General features: G+C 40.8%; 1 long non-coding RNA gene across 4 annotated transcripts in view; it reads right to left on the bottom strand.

The window, feature by feature from the left end:
• LOC126512901 (uncharacterized) overlaps positions 1-26141 on the bottom strand; it is a 74685-nt gene extending 48544 nt beyond the window's left edge. The window contains exons 1-5 of one of the 4 annotated variants that reach the window (XR_007595181.1): positions 25935-26141; positions 23718-23816; positions 7800-7877; positions 5830-5919; positions 3357-3453 (exon numbers count right to left, since the gene is read on the bottom strand). This is a non-coding gene — a long non-coding RNA (uncharacterized lncRNA). The remainder of the gene's footprint in view (positions 1-3356; positions 3454-5829; positions 5920-7799; positions 7878-23717; positions 23817-25934) is intronic. The other 3 variants (XR_007595178.1, XR_007595180.1, XR_007595179.1) reach the window with 3 other exon arrangements.
• Between the last annotated feature and the right edge of the window lie 911 nt (positions 26142-27052).

Here is a 27052-nt window from a genome sequence, read left to right as displayed (position 1 = left end):
CTCTCAGAACCTAGCATTCAAATATACACACTAAGTATCTGCAAAGCCAAATCTTGACCTCCCACCTGCCCTTTAAGAAGACTGGGAGCAGGTTCTTCACCTACCCACACTCGTGGTTCCTTTTCTACCACCCAAGCAGCCTGGCACAGCAAAGGTGTGACAGTGAAAACAAATGACGACGCAATGTTCTCCAGTGAAAGCAGCAGTAATAAAAGCACTATCGAGAACTCCCAGTTTTCCTAATGTTTACAATACTAAGGCAATCTGTTATTGCAAGGACATCACTTAGTTCTACATGGACAAATGCCATCAAGAACTGCATGGAATTGTAAATTGTGCTTTAGGAAAATGCTATAATGAACCAAGGGAGGATTTTCACATGTTACAACACTATGACAGGACAGTTTCTCCTTACATGTCTTAGCATACATAAAACCTGCAAATAGCAAAAAGCAAGAAGCCCCTTCACATGAACTCTAGCAAAATATTCAATTAATTACTCGTCTCTCTCCTGAAATAAGGGCTAAAATAAGTGTAAGCTGTAAAATAAGGCAAGAGGGTAGAAATCTATGGTGAGATGCACAGGCATTTGTTAAAACAAGTCTATATATGACAGCAAGATGGTGGGGCACATTCACACTCATAAAATTCTTCAAAGATTGATCATGTATTTTTTTAAAGATACATACACATAGTCAGCCATGGTACATGCCTTTAATCCCAGCACTCCAGAAGCAGAGTCTGATCAGCCTGGTTTACAGAGCAAGTTCCAGGACAGCCAAGCTACACAGAAAAACCCAGGTTTGAAAACCAAAAAATAAAAAGACACATACACAAAATGGAACAGACTTAGTAAATATCTCTCTAATCCAGAAGAGATGGCATACACTCAGGAGACTGACGTACAAATCAAGTCTGAGGACAGTCTAGGCTACATAGTAAGACCCTGCCTCAAAAATTAATAACTCTTCGAATTATTTCTTCTGGGCCTAGCATGGGCTCATGCCTGTAATCTCAGCACTTGGAAACCGAAGCAGGATGATTGCTCGGAATTCGCAGCCAGCCTGGATTACAGTGAGACAGTGTCTCAAAGGAAAGTTTCTTCTGGAATACGTCCGTCAATGGGGCCCATGGCTCCTACCTATCACCCTCACTTTGGAGGATGATTGGTCATGATCCTCACCTGACTGGAAGAATAAGAATCAGCTGACTAGCCTATCAGCTGGCAGGGCTTTAGGAAAGCATTTTCTCCTTCTCATTGTCAACAGGAACAAAGCAGGTGTCACTGCCACAGACTTGCTCCTACTGTGACCCTGGGAACCTTTTGCAACTTTCCTACTCCCTCAATGATTTGGGGGAGGCCCTGCCTTGCTATTATCCTAGGAGGACATCGACAAAGAAAGGCACACAGTCCAAACAGTAAGAAAGCATTCTCTAGCACTAGCACAACCTCACTTTAATTTAGAGCCATCCCATTAAGCAGCACAAGGAAAAAGTGGCCCTCCAGCACTCTAGAACCGCATGTGCTTCCCCAATAAGAGACAGAGAGGACAAAGGCAGATTTTTCTCACAGATTCTATTTGCCAGGCACTAAAGTGCCTGGGAGAACAGGGACCACCCCAGATGCTATAAGAGCATGCCTAGTCCATTTGCTTATAAAATGCAAAAAAAAAAAGTGAAGAAATAGAGAAAGGGACAGCATTTCAATTCTTCCCCAGTGGGTATGTTCCTTGAAGTTTTTGATTCTGTAACAACACTTCTCAGACTTAAAATCAGATCACAGAGCCTATTATCAACATGTTTTCTTTGGAGGCAGGCCTATCTCTTCTCTGAGTTGGAGATAAAATCCATACAGAAGACTTGTGAAAAAAACCCCACAGCACCCAGTGGGAAAACCCAGTACAAGCCCCAATGAACTCATAAGTCATCTATCCTTTCCTGGCTGCAAGAGCCCCTATTCTTGCCCTGTCCCTTTGCCTCCTATTGCCTGCAATACATTCTAGTGAGGCCCAGACAACTGCAGGAGAAAATATCACCATTTATCATGCTCGCCAGGTAGCAACTGAACTGCTTTCATCTGCCCCTCTAGCGTACAGTCTGGGAAAATGTAATTCTAAGAAGAGCCCAAAAGGCATGTGGGGAGATGGGTATGGGAGGAATGTGAATCTAAACCACTTACACTAGAATTTCAGATGAGTGGCTTCCATATTATCCAAGCAGGAATATCCTATATTAAAAATCACACATGGAAATTCCATTTATCATGTGTGACTCGATTTGATTTTTCTATGTTCTCTATATGTTAATTTTCCAAGAAAGGTTTTCAAAAGAACATTTGAGAAAAAGCAGCAGTAACTTCACAAATGAATGAAGAAAATGCGGTTGGGGGTACACGCCCATGAACACATCACATACACATACACAGTGTGGGAAGGGGGGTTGCACTCAGTCTTAAAAAGGCAGAAATTTCATCATTTTTAATTAACAGATGAACCTGGAAGACATCATGCCAATTAAAACAAGCAAGACAGAAGCAGACAAATATGCATGATTCCACTTATAATGAGAAATCTAAAGTAGACACTCATTTAAAAATAAAGTAGAATGTGGTTGCTAGGAGATTGGGGGAAAGGGCTTTGTTTAAAGTGCATGCTTGATTTGCCAGGGTGAAAACATTTTGAGATCCATGGCCCATCCAGGTGAACATGAAACATTATAATGTGAATTCAGATGACAAATTGACCTTACATTTATCTGTCATGGTAAAAGAAAAACAAAAAAAGTACCACCTTTGTTCTCCATTGTATATTTGCTAAACCTGCAGTTCAACATTTTGATATTTAAAAAATAAAAAGACAAAGATATTTGGCTGATGTCTTCTTGAAAATGAAACAGTGAAAATTAAGTTGCTTTGAAGATTCAAAACAAATCATTATAAAACATATAAAACTACTGCTTGGGACAAACTTTGTCATTTTAAGCACACATGACATTTTTACAGCAGGAAGCCTGACATTTTTCTCAAATGGTATACATGGTATGCTGATTTGGATTCTCAATCAAATGTGGCTTTTAGAAAAAGGATACATCACAAGACAGTCTTGGAAAGTAAACACTGTGGCTATTATAGCAAAGGCAGCAAAGTAAATCATTCATTTGTGGACAGAGAGAGGGAGGGCTAGTCAAACATTATTAGCCACAATCCCACTGTTTCATTGCTTCAAGCCTGGGTTCCCCCTCTACCACACCTCTTCACTGAACACTGATCCATCATGCATTTCTCTAAATTACACAAATCACTCTTGTTATGAACAATAATCAAGGGCTAATGGAGCAAAAAAGCAGAGCAAACTTACCTAAGCCTTCCTCTTGAGACTTCAAATTGCTTACTAGATCTTGGCATGCTCAATGCTGTTGCTCCTGTCACAGCAATGTTGTACACATTTCTATAGCCTGGAAATCACAAAATAAGTCAGTTTCCCAGTAGACTGGGAATCCCTGGCATTGGGGTTCTATGATTCACAAACACACTCCCCAGAACATTTACCCAGATTACTTATTTAACTATGTGAAGCCATGAACAAGACAGGAAGGGTATTTGCTTAGTTTGTGATATGTACACCCCTTATTATGTTGTAAGACAAAACACAGAAGTAAAATTGCTTTCTGATATGTATATATGGGCATGCCATGATTTTTCCTACTTCAGCTGTCTCAATGAAGAAATACCCACTGCCACTCTCAATATGGAGCTCGGCCCCAGAGGTACAAGAGAAAAAAACAAAAGCCTATAATGGTATTACCCTGGAAAGCCTTCAGTGGAGATACTAGCACAAGAAAAAGCTGCAGGAGGTGCCTATTGTGTATCACACTACCAGGAGTCTGATGAATAAAGACAGAGACATGGAGAACAAGACTTAAGGATGCAAGATGAAATGAGCAAGCCTCCTATAGTCCCCAGATTCAGGCTGAGGATGTGGGTGACTGGGCAGGCACTTGGATGACATGCACAAGGCCCTGGGGTTCTCTCCAGCACCAAAGTACAGTAGTACATGATAAACAGTTCAAAAATTAGGAGCAACATGTGTACCCCAAAGCTGCAAAGAGGAAGGAGGTTGTGTCCCTAGAGATACTGTTTAAATTACTGACAAGAATAATTCGGGACAATTTCTGCTGCTTATATACAGCACTCCAGTGCTTGAGTAAGAGCCTTGAGTAAAAGAGCAAAGTCCACTCTGGTGTCATCTCCACTGAGGAGGCAGAGGTAGAAACACTATAGAATTCAAGGCCAGCCTGGGCCATAATTACATCCAAAAATGTCTCAAAAAAAGCCAAAACTAAGGAGTAAGGAGTCGGCGACAATAATAATTCTCCATCTTCCTATCAATAGCAAAAGAAATCTCAGGCTTCCTCACTTAATGGTTAGAGCATGCACAGCTTCATCAGGGGGATGATGTGTATGTCTTATTTCTTAATTTTTTAGTTGTCTGATAAAACTGTTATCTATCCTACACAGCATCATGTTCTAAAGTACACATCCTGTGTAATGGTTAACTATAGTTAGTTGCCAAATGCCTTTCTTTATACAGCTAGTAGCACTTTTGTGGTGAGAACACTAATTAACATCCATGCTCTTTGAGTTTTGCATTACAGCACCCCATCTACAATAGACTCCATTGCCTTGCTCTTCCCATCTAGCCACATGACTCTGGTCATCACTACAACCCATTAAGCACCCAGGCAGCCACCGGTACATTCTACTTCAGTGAGGACTATTTTTCATGCTGGGTGATTTAGAATTTACAGCTCTAAATCTCAAGGTAACTTCTGGATGTGATAATTAAACAAACTCCTCTTCTCGTCCCTTCTTGCCTGCTGGAAAGAGGTCACCTCACCATAATAAAAAAGAAGAAAAGCAATTACCAAGAATGAACAAGAGTTCACAGTCACCCACTGATGGCAGGAACAAATAACTTCAATGGAAGTACATGAGGGGAAGAAATAAAAGGAAAAGAAGAGGAGGTCACCATGACATGGACTGAATGAGGACAGGAATGAACAGGGATGTATACAAGAAACCTTGCTTTTTATGTTGAACGAGAGTTAATCTATCTTGTATCAAATCTTTCCTCAGGTTCTTCTGCACACAAAAGTGCTTTGAAACTTTAAAGCACCCACCATGTGATACAGTAGGACCTCCCCGTACAGTTCTCAGTGTCAAACTGACCTCATTTTTAAAGTTATTTAATACCAAGTAAGCACTCTGGACAGTGAGAGACCAGCATGGCCATCTCAATGACTGTAGCTATGACCACCATCCCCAAGTGAGCTACTACATATTGACCAGACAACAGTAGGTTTTACTGGCCCAACTTCTCTCTCCTCACAGCTCCAATGCCTCTCGCTCTCAGCTTGGCAGCTAACTTTCCTTAGCCAGGTGCATCACTACAGACTTCTTAACCAAAAATAATAATGGGGAAAAAAAAACCCTCAGGAACCCAATGGATGAAGAAAGTAGCGGATTAGTCTAGAAAAAAACGTATTTAGAATGAATGAGAAGGAAACAGAGAAATTAAGCAAAAGTTCAGAGAAAAGGGGAAAGAAGCTTAGCTCCAAAGCCAGCCACAATAGTCCAGGGATCCTTGTATTTGTGTCCTTCTGTAATCCCCTATTAAATGCTTTTGCTAACTTTAAATGATTAGAGCAAAAGTACCCTGCTAGTCATAGGTTTACTCTTAAGAAAGGTTGGTAGGGGTGAAAATGGCTCAGCAGGTAGAAGTGCTTGCCATTCTATCCTGATAACTCTTAAACACACACACACTTACTTACATGAATAATACATTTTCAACTGTGCTTTATTTATTCAATTTTAAAAAGGCCGGCAGCTTCCATTTTTCTGCAAGCCTTTGAAGAACTCTGCTGAAAAGATCACATACGAAGGCACAATTAGTGGGTTTTTGGGGAAGGGGGAGATTTTGAGACTGGGATATCCTGTTCCCTTCACTGAGATCAGCCTTTCTTTCAGCAATCTATACCAATGGCACCAGTCTTATAGATAAGCCCCAGATGCTAAGACTGCAGGCTCATGATAGACCCTAAGAAAACCAAGCAGAGCAGGAAGATGATTCAGTTAATAGCTTCTCACCTAAGTCATAACCCACATAAAAAGATGAACATGGCACCAGGAAAATGCAATCCCAGCACTGGGGAGGCAGACATGGTGGTTCCCATAAGCCAGGTCCAGGTTCAGTGAGAAATAGTGTCTCAAAAGATAAGATGGAGCACAATCGAGGAAGACACAACATCAACTTCCGGCCTCCACATGTCTGTGTACACACCCTCAACACAACATGTGGAATATGCCTCTTAGGAACGTGCAAAGACTGTAGACGTTAAGCAGCAAGAGTACAGAAGGAACTTTAATCCTGACTGTGCACTATAAAGACTCAGGCAATTTAAAAGTGCACTTAAAAGCACACAGGGCCCATACCCACCTTGGTGGTAAAAATCATCAGAAATTCAAGGAGCAGTGTATTTTTAGCAGGCTACAAAATCTTAGATGGGCCTAATTGCAGTCATGAGATTAGAACATTAGGAGTGGATGGCATTGAAAAGGAAGGGGGTAGTTACATAGCTCCAGTGGTAATGCCCTTGCACTGTATGAAGACCAGAGTCCAATCCTTAGTGACACACACGAACAAAAAGCATAATTTTATGTAGTTCAAAATCAAAAGGGATTATGTGGCTCCCCAACCTAACAAAAAAAAAAAAAAGAAATAAAACTCAGGTGAAAGACAACCTGCTTCTTGTTTGTTTTAAACAAACTCATGACCAAGGGCTACTTGAGGGCTGAGGTTATAGCTTAGTGGTACATGCCTTGCATGTGTGAAGCTCTAGGCTCAAATCTCATCACCTATATAGAGAATGAAAGCAATACAATTAATGCTGAATTTCATCTGAAGAACATACTGTGGAACTGACATATTATGAAGAGAAATGGAATGTCATTGCTTTTTTCAACTTCTCTAGTGATTTTATTCAAACCCAATAATGCAAAAATCACTCAAGACAACATTTTAAATCACACTTAACAAAAAGCAGTCTCGGGGCCTGAGGCTTGAAACTTAGTTGGTAGGTAGAGTGCCACGAACCCTGGATTCCATCCATGGCACCACATACAGCAGTCATGGTGGTGCATATACATAAATAATCCCATCACTCTGGAAGTGGAGAAAGGGAAACTTAAAGAATTCAAAGGCATCCTCAGCTAGTGACTTTGAAGCTAGCCTGAGCTATGACACTGTCTCAGAAAGGGAGGGAGGGAGGAGTCAGACAAGACTTTTGTTTCCCTTATTTTCCATTTTCTGTGCAAAAATCATTTCTTTTTAAGTGTCACTGCTTCTTGCTTTATTTTTCAATATAGAAAATAGGTTGTTACTATAGCAATATTTTCCTACCCTGGTATCATTTCCCACTCATTTGTTCTAGGAGTTTCTGCACATAGCAAGCACACAAATCTGTTCCAAGCTGCTCACAACATTAGGATCCTTGGCAACATCTAGAGATGAATATATCTTCAAACTATGGGACGGTTAGCTGAATGCCAGTTCTGAACGTCTCTGAAGTACTATCTGGGCTATATGTATCCCAGATACGTCAATTCTTAAGGCATCTCTATCCTAAAACTACAGAAGGCTCCAGCAGTTAACTTGCTAAATGAGCTCATCCGTCCTCCAGATTGAAGCTAACTCCATTAATTCCCCGAAAACAGTTACAAACAGAAACAGTATAATCCTTACATGATTTTGAGAGTGTCTTTAGGATGACACCGGGAAGAAGTTATGTATTCACATGTACATGAACTTCAGTTTCAATTCCTAGTGAGACTCAGAAAAAAAATAAAGCAACACACATTTAACTAATAAAATTACACCTTTGTACAATAAAGCCAGTATCTGGTAAGAACATCACCTTGAGGACTTTAAGAAGGATCCATTAGTTGGAAGAAACAGATGCACAAAGCAGCAAAGGTCATTTAACCAATGGTCAGGGCTTTTATACAAACACATAATTTGGCAAAATATTAAGTGGCCTCTGTTCTAAAGAAAAAAAATCAAAATGTATAAAGTTCTTTTCCCAACCATACATGAACCTACAAACACTTCCTATCTATACTATTGGTATCTGGGAAGCTCTACCCTGCAGCACAGAATACCATGAATAGCTGCTTCCAAGTACATACCCATTTGACTCCGTATAGCATAGTTTGTCTTAAAACCAAGCGGAAACCTTAGGATGGCTGCGTATCTGGAAATTTGTAAAGAATTTAAGTTTTACTTATTCAGTGTCCACACTGTCCTGTCAGTGAGCCAAGTCTCTTGACCAATGATCAACGCAGAGAAAACAATAACAAGATTACTATCAAAGACAAAGAACAAATACAAGAAAAACCTTATTTTGCAGTTCAACACTGAACAGATCTGTTTCAAAGACTCAAGTATCATGTGTTAAGCTACTTTGTTTTCTTTTAAGTGTTCCAGTAAAATAAGCAATGCCAAACACCAGCATGAATTCCAAATTAAGCCTCCTAGGTATCACTTTTTAAAAGCTTTTTTAAAAACTGCTTCTAAATTTTTACTGTTACAACTATGCCTAATTCTAAAGGTTGCCCATAGCAAGTTTTTATGATGTTAACTACTAGTATTTATTATGGTCACATTAAAAGAGACTGGCAATGACACATCTGAAATTCCCACACCTGAGTGGCTAAGGCAGGAGGATGACTTTGAGATCTTCTTAGGCTACACAGCAAGTTCCAAGCCAGCTAAGGCTTGACAGCAAGACAGGTTTATAAAAAGGCAATTATTTAATAATCCAAAACGAAAATGTTGTGGGAGTGTATCCAGGGCCTAGGTTTGAATTTCTAAACCAAAAAAAAAATATTGTTTCCTAAGAACCACCTATAAGCATGCTATCCAGACTTACTATGCATGATGCTCTTAAGGATGTTAAAATGCAGAAAAATGCATTCTGAAATGGGCCTCATACAAAAAAAAATAATGTAACAAAAAAGCAGATTAAAAACACTTTAAATAACAGAGACTATGTAACAATCACCTGACATCATTTCAAAGCTGTGTCTCTCCAAACTTTGACTCAAATGAAAATATAATTGAAAAGCGGGCCCTTCTGATGTTTAGGACCACCATCATGAATGCTGTCATTATTCCTGACATCTGTTGACACTTTTGGTCTTTAGCAGTGTGGTGATGAAGAGACAGGGCGCCAACTAAGGAGCAAGAAAGAGAGCATGCCTCAGCAGAGAATCCATCAGTACCCTGATTTTAGACTTGTCATTTTCTTATTATTTACAAATTCCCAATATTTTCTTTTTTGTGTAAGTATGTATACATGTCTGTGTGTGTGCATGTGGAACAAAGCTCAACTCCAAGTATCCTACTCAGTTCTTTTCCACTATATTTTTAAACAGGGTCTCTCCCTGAACCTGGAGTCAGCTAGGCTGTGTGGCCATTCAGTTGCAGGGATGTGCCTGTCTTCATCATCCCAGCATTTAGGATTTTGATAGCAGTCCTTGGAACTTGGTGCCAGAGATTTTAGATCAGTTCCCAAATAAATGCATAGTTTGTAGAAGGGTTTATGCTGAAGGTGTAGTTCAGTGACTGAGGGCTTGATTAGCAGTATGACGATAGATCATCTCCAAAAACACAGCAAAAAATGAGTTTTATGAATATAATCAAATTCAACCTGTCTTTTCTTTCATGAGTAGAAAATCCACAGCACTGTGTATATTTGAGGTAAAAACCTAAAAAAAAAAAAAGTCAAGTTTCATCCAAATAGCAGCACCAAAATAGCACACTCAATTCCAGGTCAAAGTTACTTCTCTGGTGGGAACTCACATTTGCTAGCTGTCTGTCTATCACAATGTGTCAGGCAAAGTGCACACTTCCCACAGAGTGTCTCCTCCATTTCAGAGGCAGCAAGTACCTGTGGACAGAGTCCCATTTCAAGATCAGAATCTGGATTCAAAACCAACCGGCTGGTAGCCCAAACCAGGTGTGCTGTACTCCATGTTACTGAGCAAACCACTGAGGTAGAAACAATGCCTATGCCCAGGAACTTGAAGCCAGCCTGGGGTAACACAGAGACCTTGCCTCAAAACACAAACCAACTGGACAGCTGATTTGTGTTTGTTACTTTGTGTATATGTACCTATTATTAGGTGTGTGTGTTTGTACAACCAAGCATGCATATAGAGGCCAGAGGTTAATGTTCAGTGCTTTCCTCAGTCCCTTTCCATCTTATCTTTACAGGCAGAGACTTTCACTGAACTTAGAAGCTTGAAGATTCTGCTAGCCTGGTTGGCTAGCAAACTCCAGGGATCAATCTTTAGTCTGCCTTTCCAGTACCAGGATCATAGGTATGTGTCACTACACCCCTCTTGTATGTGGACACTGGAGATTGCAATCAGGTCTTCATGTTTGTATAGCAATCATCTTATTGATGAGTCATTTGCCAGACCCCATCTTATTATTTTATGTGTGTGAGCACATGTTGTGTACATGTATGTACAGGTCAGAGGGATAACCTTGTAGAATTGGTTCTCTCCTTTTACCTCTACATGGGTTCTGAGTATCAAACTGAAGTCTCCAGGCTTGCATGGTCAGCACCTTTAATGCTAAGTCATCTTACTGGACCCTAATCGTCATTATTTTGAGACGAGTTTTCTACATAGTTCAGCCTGGGTCAAATTTGCCATCCTCCTGCTTTATCATTCTAAGTGCTGATATTACAGACACATGCCACCATGCTCTAGGTTATCACTCAGTAATGTCTCAGATTATTTTATCCCCTCCAGGTAGCAGATTATTAGGTTAACTACTGAGTTTCCTGAATTGAGTTGGACCTTTCTGATACCCTTTTTCCTTTGCTAAATTGTTTATCCCAGACAAAAGCTGTTTATTTAGCATTATCTTGACAATATAAAACTCAGAAGCAACCTATGAGCTACATGATAATGATGAGAAAGACACCACATAAAGCAAGAAAACACAATTAAAATTAAAAGAGCAGATCACTGCGATTACAGCAATGGGAAACTATAACATATACATGTAGACAAGAGATTACAAATTAAGATTTTGCTGGAATTATCTCATTTTGTCCTTTCTTATAAGTGTGTTAGAATCACACTGTTTCAATTATATACACGGTTGTCTTCAACTTTCAAAATGCAATGTGGGACACTTGGTAAAATAGTTTTAGACCTTATAAATTGGCAAAAGTGCAAAAAACATACCTTAGAAGTTTCCTCTTTATTGTGCAATAAAGCCTCAGGGTCATTGGTTACTAGCAGCATGACCTTGTGGAAGCTAACTACTCTGCATTGTTTCCTCATCCATAAAAAGATTTACTGTCTGCTTCTTGACCCATTTAGCACATTAAACAAGGCACTATAGAGAGCACTTGACTCATAGCTTTCTTTCATTGTAGCTAATATCACAGAAAAGAGAAGTAATCATATCTCTTAGAGAAAGGACATCAATGAAGCATTAACTAGAGCTAATAATCAAGGTAATTCAAGATTCTCAGCAATTCTTATACAAGACAGGAGGACTGTGAAAGGACAAACCACTTTTAAAGACCCTCATGATTATACTGGGCCCACTTATGATATCTAAGATATTGTCTTTTAAAAGAGGAGGACAATCTCTGAGGAGAGAGATGTACTATTATCAGAATGGGGAAAGAGCTATGAAGTAGAAAAGAGAAACTTAACATTTCAAAGAATTGGGGGGGGGGGGATATGACCAAAACCAAGTCCTGTGAATGCAGATAAATCCTAACTCTTGAGATGCTGAGGTGAGAGGACCATGAGTTTAAGTCAAGCCTGAGCTATAGAGATGTTTTAAACAAAACAAAAACAATTAACTACAAAAATCAGGGTTTCAACTACAAGTGCCTTAGAGGTTGCCTTGCCTTGAAGCAGTCGTTGCTACTACCTCTGTAAGTCAGACTTCCTAAACTTGCATCTTTGAAGAGTAAACTGGCTAATATGATCCCACTATCCATTCTGGCCCTCTACTTCAATGGTTTCCAGAAGACAGCTTGTCATTTGAATCATGTCAGCTAGACCATCAAAACAAAAACAAAAAACTTGAGGTGTGAATGAAAGTGAAGGTGTATATAATTGAAATACCCTTGGGCCATTTTCACATCTTGCTTTTGACAGTGACAGCCACAACAAGCAGATGGCTGTGCTGACAAGGGCTGTGTCATTAATCCTAATGATAATTATGATTTTTACAGCTCTGTTTAGAAAGAGACTTCACACATGAAGAGGTTCTACTTGATCCCCAAAGCAGACTGAAAGAAAAGACTACTATAACTAGTCTATCCTTTGTTCAACTGAAACAAACTAAGGTTTTTAAAAGTGGAGGATAGGGGCTGAGTTAGGGCAGCAAGCAGTTAAGAGCACTTGTTGCTCTTCCAGGTCTGATTCCCAAACACCCACATGGCAGCTCACAAGAGTCTTTAATTCCACTTCCAAAGAATCTGACTCCCTCTTCTAGCCTCTGCAGGCACCAGACACACATGTGGTGCACAGACACATATGCTGGCAAAACACCCAATCAAGTAAAAAAGTGAGAGGATTTGCCCAAAATCCTATAGTAAAACAAGCCTAGGACTGGAATCCAAATGTTTGAATTCATAATTACTATTTCTTTTGGTTTAGGCTCATTCTGTTTCTCAAGACACTAACATACCCTGCCATGTTTCCCATTGGTGTCACAGAAAATTGAAATGAATTTTAAAAATTTGCATACTAACATTCTGACTTGATACTGACAATATATTTCATTGAAATCTAAGAACCTTAATTTCCAAGTTATAAATGGTTCAATGAAATCTGAAGGCCGAGAACAGGATTAGAAATTACCAGTCACTTGTCCTACAAGGAAGTGTGTGTCAAAATGGAAGCCAAGAAGTCCTTCCAGTCCTCAGTTTAACACAATGCATTATTACTCCCATGTGTGGCAATGTGGTGCTAAACAAACCACTGGCTGCCAGTCTAAAAGTATCTTGGCTAGATCACCTTGCTTTATGTAAGATAACTTAGGATGTTTAACAAATTGACTCAAGTCACCTAATAACATTTTGTAGAATTTACTTCAGAAAGCAATAAATGTATGAGTGTGTATACTTGAAGCAGCAGCATCCTCTTTCAGGGAAAACAGGCTGATGGGAAGCAGAGCCAAAAACTGGAAAACAAAGCCCTCGCCAACACTGAACACTTACCTGGCTAAATGCCCAGTCTCAAAATGGAGACCCATTTTGAGGCCATCCAGTGCTGCACAGCAGGACCCTGTCTCAATGAAGTGGTTCAAATGTAAGTAATGTGGGGGGTTTTGTGCTTGGCTTTACACACATGCACACCATGTACACTGCCTGCTAATGGCACTAAAATTTTCTGGAGCAAATTCCCCTGACAAATGGGAAGGCTTGTAATGATTCATGCCTCATTTTAGCACAAAGAGAAATAAGTGTATACAAAGAAAGAATCCATCAGCTGAAAGTGCCTCCATTACCAATCTTCTACCTACAAACACCATTCTAGACAAATTAAAACTAGAAAACTAAAAATATTAAAGAAAATATTTTGAAGAAAACCATACTGTCTATCCCCATTTTCCTCCTCTGGAAATATAGTAATGAGCCAGCAGGTGCTTACCACCAAACTTACATTTTATCACAAAGTTGCAAACTTTTTAATGTTTAAACCGAAGACTTCAAGGATAGATAAGAACATGTAAATGATACATATTAGGAAACTGCATGTCCCATTTGACAGTTTACGCAGGAAAATCTCATGAGGTTGACTGACATGCAACTATTGAGGGATTCAAAGACACAAAAGACAAAAGAAAAAAATGAAGCCCTTTTGAGGTGACCAGACAATCCCATTTCCTTCCTTTGGGGCTTATGGGAACGTCAGGCTCACACTGCTGTCTGCTAAGAAAAGGGAGATCTCATAGTAAGGAAGAGAATGTGTGAAGCCTTATGGTATACACAGAGGCTAAGGTGATGGAATTAGGGAAACAATTTAGTCAGTAAAGTGCTGTACTGCCCAAAGTTTATCTCCCCAGACCCTATAACCATGTTTTGAATCACAGTAAGTTTTATGCTGACATATTACTGAAAGGACTGGCAGGAAACAAAAAACACGGCACTAAAACTGACATTTGTCAGAATTAGAAGAGACTTTGGAGATTAGAATCTAAGGCCTGTGTGAGAAATGGCAATGCCAAGGCCCAATGTGCTAAGTCACCAGTGTCACTTTTAATACCTGTGAGCCTTCTTTCTCCTGGGGGTGTGTGTATGATGTTTTCATTCATTAGAAATAGCTATAAAATACACATAAATATAAGGCTACACCTGGTTTTCACAGCAAAGAAACCTATGTCAAAAAACAAAGGTGGGGTCTGGGACTGTCATTTGAGCTCCATTGGTCAAATTATTTCTACCATTCTAGAGGAAAGAACAGTCAATGACCACATTATACATGTATCATGTCACTAAGGCACAAGCTGGCCCCTCAGTGCACACAGCAGTTGACTTTATACAGCTGTTCCAAGGGATATTATCTATCCTTTCTATCCTAAACAAACCTGAAGCTTTGACATTGGCTGAAACCAGCAAACCCTTCCTCTAAAGCAAATTTATAAAGACTTCATTGTTTTCCTTCACTATCACTTTCCTGGTCAAATACCTGCCAGTTTTGGGGTTTGCTGCTACTGCACACACAACTGGGCTGCTGGGTAGGCAAGCAATAAGGAGCCACAGATGCCAGGCTCGGATAAACCTGTGCCTAGAAACCCACCACACTGACAATGCCACAGCACTGATGGTGGGGATGAAAGTTAATGTAGATCATTAATCCGGAATAGGGATAACAAACATGCAAATCGGCATCTGTGTCATCTAATGTACTGTTCAAATTATAGAAGAGCCATTAGCATCGAATCCATCTTAAATGTGCATTCTTAAAACTATGTAGCAATCAACAGTAGGACTGTTAACTATACATTATTAGGAAAGGTGCCTTCTGAAACTACCACCTACATTCAGTAAACTCACTAGTTGTCTCTTACATTTAACTTCAGGGAAGGCTTTGATAAATAAGAGACCATGAATGATACAACTAAACTGGTAACCTGACAAAATTCAGTCCTGGTTCTCTATGTGTATATCAACAAATAGCTCTGCATTTTCTTACAGCTATAGCTAGAATGTTGAGACCACTGCTGTGGTATAGCAATCTTCAAGGCATGACATGACAACTGCCATCATGTAGGAAGAGACTGTTGTGGTGACCTACAAAAGAGCTTTGTCTCAAACTCAAGGCAATGAAACAGGCAGGTTACAGTGATAGTCAGATCTATGGTAACGACAAAAGGAATAACCTGACCCTCAAGTAAGACTCCATTAAATAATCCCTCCTGCCCACCCTCAGCTGGATCTGACCTTGGGGGATTTAAGAATGCACACGGGCTAGAAGATTAACTGAGGTGAAAGGACACTAACAAGGTTTGCTGAGTGGTTACCTATGATCTAGCTGCTTTCTTTCAGCCACGCAAAACAGGTTCTATGGGTGCCCTTGCTGTGGTGAACATTCCTTCCCCTCAGGAAAAAAAAGCCATTGATTACAAAGACTAATGCAGAGGCTAAACCGCATTACAACCTGCTCACCCCACAAAGTGTAAACAAGCATGAGCTACATGGTCACAAACTAAAAAGCTTATAAGTCGTTAAGGCCAGAAGAAAAGCCATCCTCCAAACCACTCAAGTCACAAGTGAACATCAGAAAATATACTTAGTTCCAAATAATCCTGGCCTACCCAAATTTTGTACTGCTAAAATCAGGATCTAAGGGTGGTTTAAAAAAAAAAATCACCTCATTGTTCGCTATGTTCAGCGAGTCCGGTTTTATCCCATGCTTTTTCAGATCCAGGCCAGCTGGCCTTGGTGAGTTCCCGATAGAACATCCCTATTGTCTCAGTGTGTGGGTGCACCCCTCGCGGTCCTGAGTTCCTTGCTCGTGCTCTCTCTTCTTCTTCTCCTGATTTGGACCTTGAGGTTTCAGTCCAGTGCTCCAATGTGGGTCTCTGTCTCCTTTCATCGCCTGATGAAGGTTAATATTCCGGAGGATGCCTATATGTTTTTCTTTGGGTTCTCCTTATTTAGCTTCTCTAGGATCAATGGCAATGGGTTCTTTGATCCTACTGCACATATTGGCTTTTGGGAGCCTAGGCAGTTTGAATGCTCACCTTACTAGACCTGGATGGAGGTGGGTGGTCCTTGGACTTCCCACAGGGCAGGGAACCCTGATTGCTCTTTGGGCTGATGAGGGAGGGGGACTTGGTTGGGAGAGGGGGAGGGAAATGGGAGGCGGCGGTGGGGAAGTGACAGAAATCTTTAATAAATAAATAAATTAATTAATTTAAAAAATCACCAATTAAACTTGGTAGTTTGATAGTTTGTTAAGCAGTAAAACCTAGCTTAGATAATAATGTATTCTTCATCACTTCACTTTATAAACATTAATTAAATCTTCAATATTTCAAGGTCAGAGAAGGTAGTTACTTGGAATATAAAGATTAGCAAAGAACAGTGCCTGCAAGTCATTTCCCCTATACACACAGAGGCAGCAGTAACAAGATCTACTTAGGACGGCCAAATGGTACAAAAAGGCCACACTAGAATGGTCATAGTATTACACATCTATAATTATGTCAGAAAGATGATGTGTTCAAGACCAGGATGAACTACTTAGCTAGTTCCAGGTGAGACCTTGACTTTAAAAAAAGGGTACATTTGAGCTGATTTTAATAAGCCAAACACATTTTGACAAGGAGAATGGACCTTGGAAGTAAGTAGCTCAGTGGTAGAACACTTATCTAGCATACAGTCTGAGGTCTTTCCCCAGTAGAAGAAAAGGAAAACAAAGGAGAGGACAGAGCAAAAACAGAGATACAAGAAAGAACAAGGAATGTTCTAGGAATGGCAAATAATTTAGGACAGAAGGGTTTCATAGTCTGTATCTTGCTGTGGAATTTGAATCCCTCTTGTAAGACTGGGTGCTACAAATTGTCCATATGGAATAAATGGAATAATTAGATCTGTTATAAGAAAGCTGTAAGTGCAAGACAGATTAGACCCAGAGTCCAATTCAGGGAGATCATTTGGAAAGCAATTACTACATTCTCAAGGGGCAGTGAGTATGCGGGAGAGAAGAGACTTTCAGAGACAAGAGACTTACTTGTTCAGGAGAATTGACAATCAACTAAATATAGACTGTGATGGTATGAACAGGGAATCATACCAAGGCTCTATTCCTTTGGAACCCCAGAAGCATGGTAAATAGATTAATTAAAAAACAGAAGAGGGGCTGGAGAGATGGCTCAGAGGTTAAGAGCACTGATTGCTCTGCCGGAGGTCCTGAGTTCAATTCCCAGCAACCACATGGTGACTAACAACCATCTGTAATGAGATCTGGTGCCCTCTTCTGGCCTGCAGGCAAACATGGAGGCTGAACACTGTGTACATAATAAATAGATAGATAGATAGATAGATAGATAGATAGATAGATAGATAAATGATTTAAAAGAAAAAGAACAGAAGAGTAGACTAGAAAGGAATGCCCATGTTCCCTACAAAGGCACTTGTGGCACTTTCTCAGAAAGACAAACAAGAGGCCACTAATAAATGGTCCACATCCAGACCCTGAGTAGAGAAATAGATAGTAGAAAATAAAGACCTACAGTATCTTATTATGTTGTTTGAGTAAATTTTATTATTTTGTTTTGTTTTAAAGATAGGGTCAAAATCAGACATTGGTTGATTCATACCTTTATTCCCAGCATTTGGGAGGCAGGTAGAACTGAGTTCAAGGCCAGCCTGGCTTACAGAATGAGTTCCAGGATAGGCAAAACAAAATAAACAAACAAAAGAAACCATCTGGAAAAAAAAACAATAACAAAAACAAAAAAATAGGGTCTCATAACAGACTAGGCTGGCCTCCAGTATCTGATCTGCCTCCCTTTAGTGTTGAGATTGAGAGCTATCTTAAATATTGGGAAAAGAGAAAGTTCAAAAGATGAAAGCAAAGGTGTGAATGCAAAACATTCAGGAAAAAGATAAAGGTGCAGAAAACAAAAAGCTAATGGATGACAAAATCCTGAGGGAAGTATCAGTAACAGTGATTGAAGACAGAGGGAAGCCTTGAGGCATACACTTTACCCATTTTCTCCTGGAGTTATCAGTCTTCCCCGTGGATTCCTCCAACTGTAACTGGTACTTAAACAAAGAATCAATGACAGTAATTAAGACTACATGAGTGACAGAATCTGTCACTTTTTCAAAGAACTAATCACTTTAAATTGTTTTATTTTGATTTTTGATAGGGCCTCATACATTTACCAGGCTGGTATAAAAATTGAGCTAATCCTCCTGTTTCTGCCTCATGAGTACTGGGATTAAAAATATAGTCAGTGAACCAAGAAAGGAGGGAGGCACTTACAACTTTTTAAATCCCTTTTATCCCACCTACTACAGCAATGGACACCAGCTTTGGTTCTTGGGGCACATATTTGAAATGTGCTTATAAGTTGATCAATGTAAATCCGTACTCAGAAAAGTTGCAAAATCTGAAAACCGTCATGCCTGACCTCTCATGACATAGTCACAGTGAGATATAGATAGATAGAGATAGATAGAGATAGAGAGAGAGAGAGAGAGAAAGAGAGAGAGATAGGGTTACCATTAAGCAGTATGAATAAGTTACATAAATATGAGTCATGCTTAAGCTCAGATCTCATTAGGTAGACAAATAGTCTCAAGCCCCTAAAGCAATTATGGACTCAAGTATTTTAGATAAAGGTCTAAACAATTTTGTAGCTAGCTTAAGATGACAGCTACCAAATATATTATCTTCATGTACTCTCGGCAATTAAAAAAAAAAAAAAAAAGAGCCTTTCCAAAAGCAGATCCCGGTTATACCAGTAAAAAACACAGGCGTAGGGGGTGCAGCCTGTGTGGCAGGGGCTGATAATGGGAACACACTGTGCTGGGACAAGCTTGGCTCTTTACAAGGTTGTCAACTCTTCATCAAAGAACGCTCTCTCCTCAATGCCATCTATGTAGAGCGACCTCAACATTAAACAGAGATTTCTTCCTGATGGTCTGCCAGCTGACCCAGGCAGCCGGCAACCAGCTCCTCCTACCACAGGTGGCTGGACTAATGAGCTGCCTTAAAAGCAGTAGAAGGCCATCAGGGTAGTGCAGGGCCGTAAAGCTAGCATTCAGGAAGCTAGGGCAGAAGGATCTGCTCAAGTTAGAAGCAGCCCAAGCAGGACTGTTAGTCCCTGTTTCAAAAATAAAATTTAAAAATAAAAAAAAAAAACCTCTGAAGCAGGGAAAGATTTCCTAGCTTGAACAAAAGGCAGCAGTCACAAATGGAAAAAGTGAGGACACTTTCTTAAAAATACCAAAAGACATGTTAAGAATAAAAAGGCATCTCAAAAAAAAAAAAAAGCAAAAAGACAAACCAGATTTGGAGAAAGAAGGGTTCTTGTTTGTTTGTTTTTTCTGAAGCAGGTCTCACTAGTGGCCCAGGCTGTCCTCTAACAATCTTCTTACCCCCAGCTCCTAAGTGATAGGATTGTGCGTGTGTATCACCAAATCCATAAATACACACACACACACACACACACACACACATATATATACATCCGACAAAGGAGTCAAAAGCAGAATATGATTATTTCTTATAATAAAATAAGGGGGATTCAAAGTGAGTAAAAAGTTGGGCATGGTACTTCATGCCTTAAATCCCAGCACTTGGGAGCCTGTGGTAAGAGAATGACAAGTCAGAGGCCAGCATGAGCTACATACCAACTACAAAGCAAGCCTGAGCCACCGCCTAAAAAAAAAAAAAAAAAAAAGGAAAGATTTTAACAGGCACTTACAAAGGATATAAAAGTATCAATGGCATCTACAGCATTCAGCATCACTACTCAATAAAAAAAAATGGTTTTTAAACCCACAAGGATCACCTCATACTAATTAGAATCAGTACTACTGGAGGAAAAAAAAAAAACAGAAAATAACAAGCTTTGGTAAAGCTGTGGAGAAATCAGAACCTTCACATTATTGTTAGGAATGTAAAATGGTCTAAACACTATGAACAGTAAAGCAGTTCATTAAAAAATAAAAAATACAATTCTTCCAGTCACTCTACTTTGTGCAGAGTGCAGAGCCTTCAGGAAGTATCTGTATCCTCACGTGTACAGCAGCGCTACTCTCAGCAGCCAGAAGGTGGCACCACTCAAGAATCTCTGGACAAGCGAATAGATTCTGAATAGATTCTACTCATAAAGCACCTACAGTGTCAAATTCTTAGCAGAAACTAGAATGTTGGTTGCCATGACAGCATGAGGGAATAAGTCATTACAGTTTATCAGAGTTTTGCTTTTACAATAATTCTTGTAATGCATAGTATGGATAGTTATTTAATAATGTGTTGTACCTAATGTCATTACCTATATACTAGAAAAAAACAGCTTAATTGCATGTATATATTTTATCACAGTTTTAAAGTATGTATTTTTAAGCCTTCAAAAATACCTCAATTCCCTCCTCAAAAATAGGCAAAATTCAATATAAAAAAATGATGTGTGACTATAGTCTCCTGCTCCAGAAGCTGAGGATCACTTCAGCTCAGGCATTATACCCCAGGTTCCTCAGCAAGAACGAATACAATGAGAGCATGCCTGGGGGAGGGGGAGAGAGAGAGAGAGAGAGAGAGAGAGAGAGAGAGAGAGAGAGAGAGAAAGGGCATTGCTTAAAATGTACAAAGGAATCAGAACTCTTATGCCCCACTGGTAGAATTTATATTGGTACAACCATTTTGGAAAACTAATCTACTGAATCTCAATGCTCCAATCTAAGTATAAGTACCATACTCTCTTTACTTTATGTTTGCAGAACTGGGGAATGAAAATGTGAACCAAAGAACACAAGCAATAATGTTCAAATATGCTTTATTCATTTTAGCCAAATCCTGGACACTATGCAACGATGTAACAGAAAACAAGTAAATTATCATTCAATCTATTCAAAGAAACTACTTATTACACAACCTGTGAACGAACATATACACCAGAGTTCCTATTGTATGATATTATTTATATGGATTGTAAAATCAGATTAAAGCAGTTGATTAGATTTTGTTGTTTTAATGGCAATTTAGTTTACCTTCATGATGTAGTTGAGATAACTACTGAATAGATTGGGCAAGAACTCTAGTGCTGGAAATATATTAGGCTTGATCTGTCAGGGGCTGCATAGTCACCGAAAATGTTAAGTGAGCGTCAATCATACCTTCTATTAATACACTTTATACTTTTTGATGTATGTTTGTTATATCTCAAAGGTAAATTATTCGTAAAGCACGTCAGGTCTTTCAGTTGGGAATCTGATTCAAAAGTTAACAAATTGCAACCTTGCTTTTTCTTTTTCTGATTTAGACGTTTAGATCCTATTGTACCCAAACTTACCAGTCTCCCAAGTTACCTGATGAATCTGAAGCCTCCCTCAGAGCAAATTTACGGCTCTTCTGTCTTTCAGTGTTCCTTTTCCTAAAACCATCCTGTATACACTGGGTTTTATATTAACCTGCTTTTATTTAGTCTGTACTTGGAATCTACACCTCCTGCTTGCTTTCTATCGGTCAAATGACCAACTTGACATTATTCATTTTTTGGGTTTTAATTTTTCGAGACAGGGTTACTCTGTGTAGACCTGGCTGTTCCGGAACTCACTCTGTAGACCAGGCTGGCCTTGAACTCAAAGATCTACCTGGCCCTGCCTCCCAGGTGCTGGAACTAAAGGTGTGAGTAACTACAACCTGCCCTGCAGGGTGTTTTTCTTCTGTTTTGTTTAAGACAGAGTTCACTATGTAGCAGATTCCACCTGCTACTCCTTCCCAAGGGCAAGGATTAAAATCATGGCTCACCATGATAGCTGTGTCCATTCAAATTTTCAAAATATCATTTTATTTTAATATATATTTGAAATATATATTTATATATAACTATAATATATTTAAAATATAGCTCATGCCCCCCAAGGCCCTGACTTGCATTCCCAGCAGCATCTCCCGCCTCCCACCCAAAATTGTGTGCATATATTTATATGATATATATATGTATATACATACACACATCATAAGGTGTTATCAAACATGGGGGAGGTCACACCTATGCCAAGTCAGTCCTGCCATTCACCCTCAAGAAGTCAATTAAAAAAAGCCAAGATAAACATGGAAAGCAGAAAAGGGGAATTTATTCAAACTGGACACATTAGGAAAAGAGACAAAGAGATCCTTGAAGTCAGTCAGGGTCCTGAAGTGAGATCAAAGTTTAAATCCACGCCAAAGGATATGCATATTTAAGCATCATTAGATGGCTGTAAGGTGCTCTGACGAGTTGCTATAACCATGAAATCTCTTTCCCAGAGATAAGTCATTGTGCGTCCCGCTGCCCCACCCTCACCCACACTGACTGATGGCTTTTCCTTCTCTAAGCATGAAATTCCCTGGGAAATTCCCATTTCTTCGGTGTCTACTGTTTCAAAAGTCTGATAATCTGATAGACATATGTCTTTTTAGAACATTTTCATTGCTGCCAGGCAGGTTACAATATTATCATACTTCAGTATTTGATAAACGTGTGGCATCCCTCCAATACCTATCCTCTCCAAATACCATCTACCCACTCTAAGAAGAGAAACCTTCATTCTTTTTATAAAGGGACATTTTATTGACTGTCCCTAAACAGTCAATTAGCACAGGTAACATGAGCTGTTCAAAAAAGAAAAATAAAGGGTATTGGCTTTTCCCACCTCCCCTGGCTCCCGCCATTAGTAATAATGTGAATATTAAAGACCTTAATATGCAAAATCTTACAATGTAGTAATAAGAATCAAATCCTTTCGCTGTCACAATTTTACAACTTGATTGCCTCTAACATGCCCTTAGCTTAGTCAAATAAACAAATTAGTGGGAAGGTAATAACTGTGAAGTGATGAGAAGGTATTAAATACAGAAAGGCCAATGTAAAAGAAACTTACCAGGCTGTCTTAACTGGTAGAATGCTTGCCTATCATACACAAAAGCCCCAGGATAAACTAGTAGTGGCTGCACACGTCCATTGGAGACAGAGAAGCAGGTAGATCAGAAGCACAAAGAAGCCTGATCAATGTGATATGGAATTAACGGCAACAGTTTTTACATTGGCTCAACAAGACAAGTCAGAAATGCACTTACAAAAAATCGTTTGAGCAGCCGGCGGATTCAGTTTCAGGAAAAAGGTTAACAAGGATCAGGCCACTCCTTAAAATGCACCATGTGGATACAGTGAAAAAAACTGGGGTAATCTGGTATACTGCATTTTTTTATTTAAATGTACTAACTAAAATAGATTAGTTTTGCTTTTTCTGAGAGAACATCAAAATGTATTTCACTTCATAAAAGTCAATAGAAAGAAATGTAAAAATATTTAACATAAGAACAACTGGGTTTGTACTACTGGAATGCAATAATCATAAAGCTGGATAGGTGGATTAATTGTCGTACATACCTGTGGATTTTCCGGATTCCTGTGTTTGCTTACTCATGTACATTCAAGTCTTATTGTTCAGAAACCACTTCTGGAAGCTTTTGGCTTCGATACTGCCACCTGTAGACATAAAAGAGAAATAAAGCATGTTTTATTCATCAGCATTACATCTTTCCTAGGCATCTAACAGAGAAAAACGGGAGGAAAAGTGGCAAAATATTTGCTCCGAAAGACCAACAAAGTGTTTTCTCTCCCAATGTAACTTACCTAAGGCATCTCCTTCCACAATGGTTCAATAAAGTAGTTGATAAGAAACTGAAACATACTAAGTCCCAGGTCATCGACCAAATCACCTGCTGAATAGTTCATTAAAAGATATGGGAGTTCTGCTCACCAACGCTTGGGTATATAGAGAAGGAAAATGAATTCGCATTTGAGACCATCCGGGATACCTACAGGGTTACAGGCTAGGCTAGGGAGGAAAGGTGGGGTGGGGGGGAGACGTGTGTGTGTGTGTGTGTGTGTGTGTGTGTGTGTGTGTGTGTGTGTAAGAGAGAGAGAGCGCGAGAAAGAGAGGAGAGAAAAAGAGGGAGGGAGGGAAGGAGGGAGCAAGGAAGGGGAGAGGTGGGGGAGGGGGAAGAGAAAGCACGTGCCAGCATAATTTACAGCCATTTCGAGACCTACCATTTAAAATTAGGAGTCAACTGGCCCTGTATAATCTGAGAATAAAGAATTTCATAACTTAACCTGATAAAAAGAGATGAGGGACGCACGCTAACGTTACTTTATTCCAAGGTCATAAGGTATCTACTTAAAAATAAAAATTCCAGTCTGAATCTGAACAGAGCTTAGTTCAATCTAAACAGATTTTCGGTGGGGTGTTTTCATCATAGTACCCTGGGCCTGATTTGAACATAAATAAATCCTAAAAGATCTTTCCCTACCTTCTATTGATTAAAATACAGATGGATCCTTTTTTCCTTAAAAAAAAAAAGTCACGGAAAAAACAGAGGAATAAAATATGCATAAGCAATTACCAGAGAATCCAAGCAGCCATAAGATAAAAAGAAGGGTTTGCATCGCAGGGAAAGATAAAGACAAACCTTTAAATTCTGTAGTTAATTGAAAATGAGGAAGCGCCTTGCCCGGGCAGCTGCGCCGCAGAGGAGCAGCCCTTCGGAGTGCCCGTCTTCCCAGGACAAGTGGCCGCCTCCTCCGGGGCTCCAATATGTTAAACCAAAGACACAAGAAGCACTTCCCGCGCCCACCCCCTGCTGAGACAGCATTAGACCCCCACCAAATCTGCCTGGCTTGCTACCCGGCCAAGCCCGGGCTTCTTTGCCCACACCACAGACGCATCCCACTTACCCATCGTTTACTTTAAAGCTCGAAAGCTTGTTTTGTTTTACGGAACTGCGCAAATCCCGGAAAACCAAGTCTCCCTGAGACCCTCGCCTCCTCCTTCCGAGGATGTTCATTAAAAAGAAAAAGAAAAAAAAGAAAAAGAAAAAAAGATACCAAAAATCTTCTCCCTTTCCAAGCCCGATCGTACGCTGGGCCATCCCAAAGAAGGTCTTTGAGTACCCTCTAAGGACCAATACCGCTCCCATGTGCCTTCTCGTGCAATGCAAACGAGCTCGAGCTCCTGAGGATTGTGTGCGCGGCCAACCCTCGGGGAGGGAAGTCCCGCACACTTATCACCCCAGCCCCCACCCCAGCTAGGACAGCAGGAGGGAGACCCCGGGTGTGGCGATGCGCTGGTACACAATACTCTAGTAACTCCAGCCTCCCCCCCCCAACCCCCCTCAGTTCTGCCACCAGTCTCCCCTCACCCAGTCCCTTCAGTCCCCGCGGGCTGGGAACAGGGGGCGTCCTGATGGCTATTGGGTGGGGATCGGGAGTGTTGGAGCGACAGGCTACTACCACCCAGATCGCGAGTGGGTAAAGGGCGTCGTGGTCGCCAGATGCAACATGGAAGCTCAGCTCCTCCAAGGAGTCGAGGTGAGGACCGCTCCCAGAAGACCTGAAGGAGCGAAATCCCACAGGCGATAATTCTCCCGTACCTCTCCCCACCTAGCTCAAGCGCGCGTTCAAGCGCGCAACCTACGGGGCCGAGCACCCTCCTCTGGCAATTGGGACCTGGCCGGCCCTTGCCCACGATGGCCACAGAAACTCTGCTTCCCAGGCCACGGCGACCCCAGAAACGGGCAAGGCGCCACTGTTACTCGGGGGACCCACCTGAATGCAGGGTGCGCCCGCCGTTGCGCTGTCTCCAGCAGTGGGAAGGCGACGGCCGGGAGACCGCGGGACCCCCCAGGCAGCCTCGCTCACTCGGAGAAGCAGACGGAGCTACCTTAGAGCCAAGAGCTCTGTTCGTCCACCTGGCTTGCAGGTTCTGCTACTGGGTCCAGCGACCAGCCCGAGCCGAGCCTTCATCTCCGCCCCTTTCCCGCCACCCGCGCAGTGCTGTGCTCCGCCCCCTGACCGCCCTCCCCTTGCTGCGGGGGGGCGGGAGGAAGGGGGGCAGCCCTGGGCTGCCTCGCTGAGCCTCGTGTTGCAGCTCCCGGGTCCCAAGCACCCTGGAGGACTGGGGGCGGCCCTGGGATCCGCCCCGATCCCGACCCTCCTAACCTTCCCGCGCTCAACTGGCCGCTAAGGCTGTGGGCACTGCACGCTCTGCCCTGTTCTTCCGCTGTCTCTTCACTCCCTGCCTGGCAACTTCCACCGCCCGGCGGGTGACTGCCTCAAGCTTTGTGGGAAGCGGGGTAGAAGTGCTGAGGTGGGGAATCAAGTAAAGAGGAGTAGAATGAACCAGTGAGAGGAGGCAAAGAAATAACCATGTCAACTGGCAGGAGATGGATGCAAGTTGCTGCCTGTGGTTTCTGTTACATTAACTACCTGGATATGCTGCTGTCCTTGTTAAAACCGCAGTAATGTTCAGAGGCATCAGTCTAAAGATTTTTATGCTAATTGGTATTGGGCTGTTGGCGTTTGGGGGGGCGGGTGGAAGATGATGGCAGACCATAGGCTCCCTCGTTTTTAAAAAAGTTGCATTTCTTATATATGTTGTATAAGCCACCTTTCTCATTTAAAAACAAAAAAATAGCAATAGTTACGGTCTGCAGAAACAGATTCAGTGCATATGTATTATTTCAATCTACTGTAATTATATTAATTGGCTCTTTATAAGGTAGATTTTAAGTATTTCATTAAAACAGGCTCATAATTTTGGGATCAGGAATCCCAGTGATTTCATTTGATTTTTGTCTTTGTTTCTATCTAAGATGTCAGTTTCATGAAGATTACTAAATAACAAAAAAATAAATCCTTTTTCTTCTAGGTTAACGGTACGTTTA

Source organism: Alexandromys fortis, unplaced genomic scaffold (assembly GCF_014885135.2).
Source record: "Alexandromys fortis isolate MF-2015 unplaced genomic scaffold, M_Fortis_MF-2015_v1.1 scaffold_83, whole genome shotgun sequence".
NCBI lineage: Eukaryota > Metazoa > Chordata > Mammalia > Rodentia > Cricetidae > Alexandromys > Alexandromys fortis.
Note: the sequence above shows the minus strand (reverse complement) of the source record. Positions and strands in the feature narration are given on the sequence as shown.